Source organism: Brassica oleracea, chromosome C1 (assembly GCF_000695525.1).
Source record: "Brassica oleracea var. oleracea cultivar TO1000 chromosome C1, BOL, whole genome shotgun sequence".
NCBI lineage: Eukaryota > Viridiplantae > Streptophyta > Magnoliopsida > Brassicales > Brassicaceae > Brassica > Brassica oleracea.
Window position 1 is genome coordinate 18,581,290 of NC_027748.1, and position 7,924 is coordinate 18,589,213.

Sequence of the window (7,924 nt, forward strand, 5' to 3'; positions counted from 1 at the left end):
CTACCAAAAACATGTTTTTACACATTGATCTCTCTCCCTCTTGCAAACTTAAATCATCCCCATTAATAAAATGTCTCTTTGACCACAAACATAACCGATTTGATAAATCGCGTTAAGACAAATAATAACCGGGAGATGAATTTGTGTAGAATTTGTGAATTTTAAGAGTTGATAGATTTTAAAAGTTACCTGGATTGTAAAAGTTTATATACATTGAATTATGAAAATTGATCATAACTTTTTTTGGATTACTATAAATTTTCATTAATTTGTATTACCTATTTTCTATTGTTCTTTTTGTAAAGTAAATATTAAATTTATGTTTTTCTAAATCATAAGCATTATTTTTTATTTTTTTCATTCAAATTAAAAAGAAAATAATAATGCTACATACAAAATTGGACAATCTTTTTTAAATAACCATTTTAAAGTTTTTGTCATAAAAAGAGCATTCAAAGAGAAAAATGACCAAAACAAATTCATGAAAAGGGAAAAAGACGATTTTACCTCATCTTTATATATATAAAAGTAATAAAATAATAAAAATTAAGAATAAATAAGTTTCTTTTATAATTTCGAATTATATGTTTTTAAATTTGAAATTTACATAATTTTTATAATTTTGGATTTTTTTTTTTCAAAATATTTTCTAAACTCCGGTCTGTTCGTGTAACCCAGGATTCGACGCTCAAATTTTTATTTTGAAATTCAAAATTTTTTTGTGACTATTTTAGAAAATTTATTTTAAAATTATTAATATTTATAAGTGTAATTATTAATATTTTTATTCTAAATGATAATTATTTATAAAAATAATTATAAATTCTAAAATGTAAAAGTATATACATGTAATGAATTATAGTTTTGGACATATAATTTTGGATTTAAGGTGCACTAGATATTTGGTAAGAATAATTATTTTGTTTTCTAATTTTTTTTCACATGGATTTTGAAAATCACAAAGTTGCATATGATATTTTGAAAGTTGAGTCTTACGAGTAAAAATGAATAAAAAATTCATCTCCCAATAACACTAGATTTTGTTAGAATTAAATAATCAATAACAAAACTTTTTGAATAACAATGGATTTGAATGGATTTTGAAAATTCTTAAACCAATAATAATGAATTCTACTAAGATTTTTGAAATCCAAGAACCAATAACAATAAAATCTCAAAATTTTCAAAATTCATGAGAATTCACTTACCAATAACCCCCCTAAATTCATGGGAATTGTTAAAATTCATAAGACTTCAATCCTCACATTGTTTTCAGTTCAGCTTTGAAAATTTTCAAAATTTTAATTTTCAAAATTTTAATTTCAAAAATTTTAATCTCAAACCAATAACAAGCGAATTTTAATTTTCAAAATTTTAATCTCAAAATTTTCAAAATTTTCAAAATTCATGAGAATTGTTAAGAAGCTAAAAAATTTCAAAGCTGAACTGAAAACAATGTGAGGATTGAAGTCTTATGAAGTTTTCAAAGGAGCATTCTAACCTATTAATTAATAATTACAAAAACACCCTTATATATTTTAACTAAAAATTGTGAAAATACTACCATAATATTTTCTAAACCCTAATCATATCTAAGTAAGTTTTATTATAAAAAGGATGAAAACAAAGATCTGTGGTTAGCTAAAAACAACCGTCAAGAACTTCAAGTTAAACGTAAGGTATGTTGTTGTTTTTATCTAATATAATTCATTGATCATATACAATTTATTTATTCACTCAAGTTTGTGTTTTCCATGAGAAGGTAGCTGTGTTAGCTTTTTTCTGTGTTTAGTTATTAGTTCATGTGTTTGTTTTTCAACATGTTATTTTGTGCTCAGTATATTGATTTTCACGGTGAACTTGTGCTATTTTCAGTTCAGTTTATATTTTGAAGCACAAAGTATAATAGTATTTGTGTAATTTATGAAAAACAGAAGCGATGTCAAACCCACAAGATCCTAAGCAACCAACGAGTAAGGTATGAATCCAAGTCCAGTAGATAGATCTTGATGATTCTTATCCATCCAAGACCTAAAATATTCATTATGATTTGAGGAAGACATTTTGTATTGTAGAATTTTTTTTTTTGTAGAGTGAAATATGTGAATGAGCAAGGAGTATGATTTTGATATCTAAAGACAAATTTTCTGATCGTTTCTGACCGATTTCCAATGGCTAGAAAAACGTTTGAATTTTGGTTACAAATCCATTGGAAATATCTGACCGATTTCCGACGACTGTTGTCGGTCGGACATTTCCAACAGATTTCTGAAGGATTGATGACGGATAATAATTTAAATTATTGTCGTCGGAAAACGGTCGGAAATTTCTGACTGTTTTCTGTCGGATTTTTAGCCGCCGGAAAATTATGACCAATTTACATTTCCGTTGGAAATCTGTCGGAAATTTCCGACCAAAACAATATCGGTCAGATTCTCCGTTAGAAAAACTCTCTTTTTTGTAGTGGGATACATAGACACATTAATTTGATGTTACTGTTGTTCTTTGTTTTTTTCTTCTTTCTTTAACTTTTTAATTATGTCTATCTTGGTCATTTACTATTTTAAATGCTACAGCTTTGCCAATCATATAATTAGATTATAATTAATATAGCATACAGCTTCAACTGCATATTGCTTATGCTAATGTTCTACCAATCAAGGTGTTACTAAAATATTGAAACCATCTTAATATTTCATATTGAAATATGATGAGATACAGTTAAGGGTGTCTGAGAAAAAAGAAAAGCAAGCCAAGCACCCGATACTAGAGAACTAACATTTAATGTTAACATGAACAAATATTAGTGAATGTGTCTGCCACTCCGGCACTGAAAACAAAAGAAACATGTGTGTTGTAGCTACTCCGAGCTATACACCTCTCTTGAGCGGTTAAAAGTTAAAACAATAACCAAACTTGTATATATCTTCTATTCACAAGGCGTGCTAAACGTCATGTATCTTATTTCTCTTGCTCATATCAAACACCCATTATGGAGACAAGTGGCTTACTTAATCATCCTTGAGAGTTTGTGATGCTTCGGATGATGATGGTCTGGACGCAGGAATGTAAGACCATGCTAACGCCGCGCTACCTAGTGTAATGGTTGCTGCAATTAATCCCCATATCCATCTCTGCCTCTTCTTTCTCTTCTGCCTCTCTCGTCGTGCTAACTCTGGTATCAACAAAGCTGGAGATTAGATACATACGACCAAGAAAGACAGAGATGAATGACAAAAGAATAATATGGTTTTCTATTACCTATGGCCTCTTGGTTTCGTTGGACATTTCTCGGTTCACGGCTTCGTAGTGGTGTACACGATCAAACAAGCGTGTGATTTCAAAGTTCTTAGTTTCGAGCATAGAATCCATCTCCATCTCTACTTCTGCGTTAGCCATACCTCTGCTTAGAAAGTCAGAGACAAACCTAGCAGCCTCGAGTTGGCAGCATAATTCTTCTGATATGTTCGAGTTGTTGGTTGAGATGGTGGGATCGATAGGAACGAACACACCCACCTGGGCCAACTGCTCACGGAGTCTCTGCCAGTGTATTTTCATCTGCTCTAGCGCCTCCTCTGTTTGTTTTCTCTTTTCAATTTCCATTAGTAAACTCAGCCTTATCTCCCTTAGTTCAGATTCAGTGTTGTTAATTGAACTCTGTATTCCGCTGTCCGTTGATAGTTTTGAAAAACCAAGAAATGGGAACTTTAAGGTTAGAGTTGGATTACAAAAACACTTCCCATTCACACCATCGGTTTAACTATTCAATAGTATAAGATCCTTTGCATATACATGGGTAAAGAAATATGCTTTCATACTAATCTGACTCATGACTCTCAGGATCATAACGTTCACAGCCATCTAACAAGGCAATAATAAGTAATGAAAATGAAAAGTAGAAACGTACCTTCCCAAGCGTCATAAAACTCTCCCACAGGCGTAGCAAGTCTGTTTGAACTTTCCTCTCCTGCATCTGTGTTACTTGTGAAGCTTGCTGACTCACCCGGGTCATAGAGATCCTCAGACTTACTCTCCTTGTCTGCTTTGGCAGTGACAGGCTCAGGTAGATTGTTCTCCCATTCTAAATCATTGGCAGCAGGGTTATCCAACTCTGACTTTCCATTACCAATTTTCCAATCAAGCGGACTCCAATTACCAACAGGACCATCAACAACTCCATCAAAATCAAAGTTGGAATAATCCTCCTCGGTAGCCTCACTTATAGGAAACAAGAAGGAGGTGGACTTCCTCCTAGGCGAGGCCTTTACATCTGCACCATTAGCAATAGCTTCATCTTCTAGAGGCTTCTGTTGGGAAGAAGCCACATTAGCCTCAGAAGAGCTTTTCAAAAGATGCGGTCCGCGTGATTTGTGGTTGATGATATAAGGCGAGGGTAGGAAAGATGATGGCGAGTTGGGGAGTGGGATTGCATCAGGAGTGGCGTAGAGAGCCGGTGACATCCGAGGGCGAGTTTCTTTGCCTTTCTCCTGCTTAGATATTGGTGGCTTTGCATAATATGACCTTCTACTTGGAACAGCCTCGGCAGATGTGGAAGCAGCCCCTGGCTCAAGCATTCTATCCAAAGAAATAGCTGAGAAAGTAGGCATGGCTCTGCATCATCAAAAGATCAATAAATAAACACGAAACAAGCACGGAATGCAATTAACAAGGAGTAAATGAGAATCAGATATCGAAGAAGGTAGTCAAAGGCAGCATGCTCAATCTTATCATCTACACCATTGAAACCTAATGATTCAGAGCTCACTGAAACCTAAAATCGAGGAAGAAGAAGCTGGCGAATCAACCACAAATGGATAATCTAGAAGCTGACAAAAATGTCAATCAAATCTCCAAACGCAAGGCTATAAGATTCGAACCTATAACGAATTTTCCAGAAATCTAACCGTGACAAGAAGATCAATAAAACATTCAAGCAGTAGCAGAAGAGATGAAACCACAAGATCAATCGATAGGTCGCAATTAACAAGGAGTAAGCAAGAATCAGTTATCATGAAGGTAGTCAGTCAAAAGGTACAAAGCAAAGACCTCGTGCTCAATCCTATCATCAATATTCAATACTAACCTAACCGAAGACATTATTCAACATAGATTCTCGCCCATGTTCGAAAACCTAAAATCAACGAGGAAGAAGCTTGGAAATCAAACTACAAATAGAGAATCTAGAAGCTAACGAAAAGGTCAATCGAATCTAGAACAACTCAAACCAAGGCTAGTGAATATTCCAGATACGCCGATACACCAGGAGAAAACAACCGAAAAAAATCTGAAGGCGTAAAAGAACAGCTACCTCACGGAAGAAGCTCAACGGAAAAATCAGCGGTGGATCGTGATTAGACGGAAGCGAGATGACGGCGAAGATTGGTAGCAGAAGAAGAGGCGTGATACGACATCTTATAAAGGAGGAGGGAAGAAGAAGACCTTTTCTCCAAGGCTTTTTTATCGCTAACGCTCTTTCTCTTTTCTCTTTTGCTTCTTCCTCTATTTTTGGCGACCCAACAAAGTCTAATTTGTTATAAATCATGGAGTGGATTGCCATTAACCAGGCCCGGTCCAAGACCGGCCCAATACCTAGAAGATGGAGAGACGATCGAAGCCTAGAGAGAGGAGAGAGAGAGAGCCGACTTCAGGAGAGAGAAAGGCGGCCACAAAGCTTGGAGAAAAGGAAACCCTTTCCTTTTCCTAGTAGATGTAATCTTTCCATTATTATTTATTAGTAGTTTTCCTAATCCTAGTGAGTTTAGGTTTTGAATACTTTCCATTTATCTTCATCTTGTAATCCTTATATAAAGGAATCCCCTTGATCATTAATAATAACACAGAAATATTCAGTCTCTAAACTCTCTAATTACAACACGTTATCAGCACGATAGACTCCAAAACCCTGAGACAAAACCTAACCTAAAATCCGTCATACATAAACCCTAAATCAGGTGTAACTTAAAATCGATCTATCTCTCAAACCCTGAGGAACCAGACGACGAGCCACATATCAAATTGAAGCTCTTACAAAACCTAACCTAAAATCCGTCATACATAAACCCTAAATCAGGTGTAACTTAAAATCGATCTATCTCTCAAACCCTGAGGAACCAGACGACGAGCCATATATCAAATTGAATCTCTTGACGAGAAAAATCCATCAGCGCAAACCATTTTTCGATCCAATCTTAGACACGCTCTCACTCGCTGGAACAATACGCGGCGCCGTCTTGGTCTTTTGGAACCCTAATCCGAACCAACAAGATTTTCTAGCAAAATTCAAATCCTGTGAAAGATAAGTTTATCATACCTTAGTTGTTTGATGATATCTTGTTCAGATTATGGTGTTCATGTAATCTAATACTCCTTGTTTTTATTTCATGAGCTGAGAGGAGTTGGTGCAAAGATCTCAACACAAAGATGTTCGCGATCCATAACATGACCATGAACCCACGATCTCAAGCTTGACCAATCCCTAATGAGTAAATCGAAGCTCATTATCTTAAGTTCGATATCCCCATTGAGATTGATTAAATCAATTAAAATCGAACCTTAATAGGTTTTGAATCTCAAAATCCTAATGATCTAGTGATCAAATAGAAAACCCTAAAAGCTTAAATCGGTTTTGACTTCATCCGATCTATTGATCATTGAGGTTTCTAAATTGTTTGATTGTTTGATTGATTGATCTGAGATTTTAGGATTGATAGATCTAATCTCAAAATTCGAAATCCTTAAGGCCTTGAAACCCTTAATCTCGTTTGAAATTCCTAAAGGCCTTGAAAACCTTAAATCTCACATTGCTTGAAAGATTGATTTAAAGATTAGGAATATTTACATATTGAATGTGAGTTAGGTTGCTAGATTACTTGATTCTAAAATCTAGCTGAAACATTACCAACCTTGAAATTGGTAAACTTAATTGATATGGATTGTGTGACATTGTGTTACGAAACATACCAAATGGCCGTGTAGCTTAATGCATTACTCACACTTGCGGCCTTGTGCCCTTGATTGATTAAAAGCCGTGTGGCTTAGTGAATATCAAAGTGACCGTGTGGCCTAGTATCCGGATGGTTATATAAACCGGATTGCATCATGATCCGATCCTTAAGATCGTTGTATCTTATAATGGCCGTGAGGTATAAGCATCACAATGCAAAGCCGTATGGCCTAAGCATTATAGAGAGACTTATGAAATCATGTGCACTGATTATTTAAATTGGTTGCAAGAATTCTAAATCAATGAATTGATTGATAATATGATTTCAGATGCCGAGATTTGAACCCATGGATTATGCCATTCTAAATCTCTCTGGGGATAATTATCTAGAATGGACAATGAACACTTCAGTTACCCTGAAATCAAGAGGACTCGGGAGGAGTATCATTCAGGGTGATTATGTAACTAGAAGTGAAAAGTTAAGAGCCATTACAATAGTGCGCCATCATCTCACTAAGGAACTGAGAAATTAATATCTACATATTGAGAATCCTCGTGACCTTTGGACATAATTAAAGTCCAGATACACTATGGTATTATTACCAAAGGTCAAACATGAATGGATGAGTCTCAGATTCCAAGACTTTGAGACAGTGGCCGAGTTTCACTTTGCGTTGTCCAGGGTCGTGTACCAACTGAGATTATGTGGAGAAGAGGTAACAGATAATGATTGTCTATTCAAGACATACTCCACATTCCATCCAGAAGATTTGTTGTCAAAACATATCTATATAGAAAGAGGTTCTACCACTTACAATGACCTGATCTCTTGCCTAACGGTGATTGAGAATGACAAGGTACTAAAGAAAAGCAGTGAGCTGAAATATCCAGAGGAAATGGATCAAGATGAATCCAATGCAGTCGTGTCCAATGTAATAGATGGACAGGCCGGCTTATCTATTTAACTAAAAGGATCTCGAC

At 35.0% G+C, this 7,924-nt stretch overlaps 1 pseudogene; it reads right to left on the reverse strand.

Annotated features, from left to right (window-relative positions):
- Nucleotides 1-2,917: 2,917 nt before the first annotated feature.
- LOC106301945 lies at nt 2,918-5,452 on the reverse strand (annotated as a pseudogene).
- Between the last annotated feature and the right edge of the window lie 2,472 nt (nt 5,453-7,924).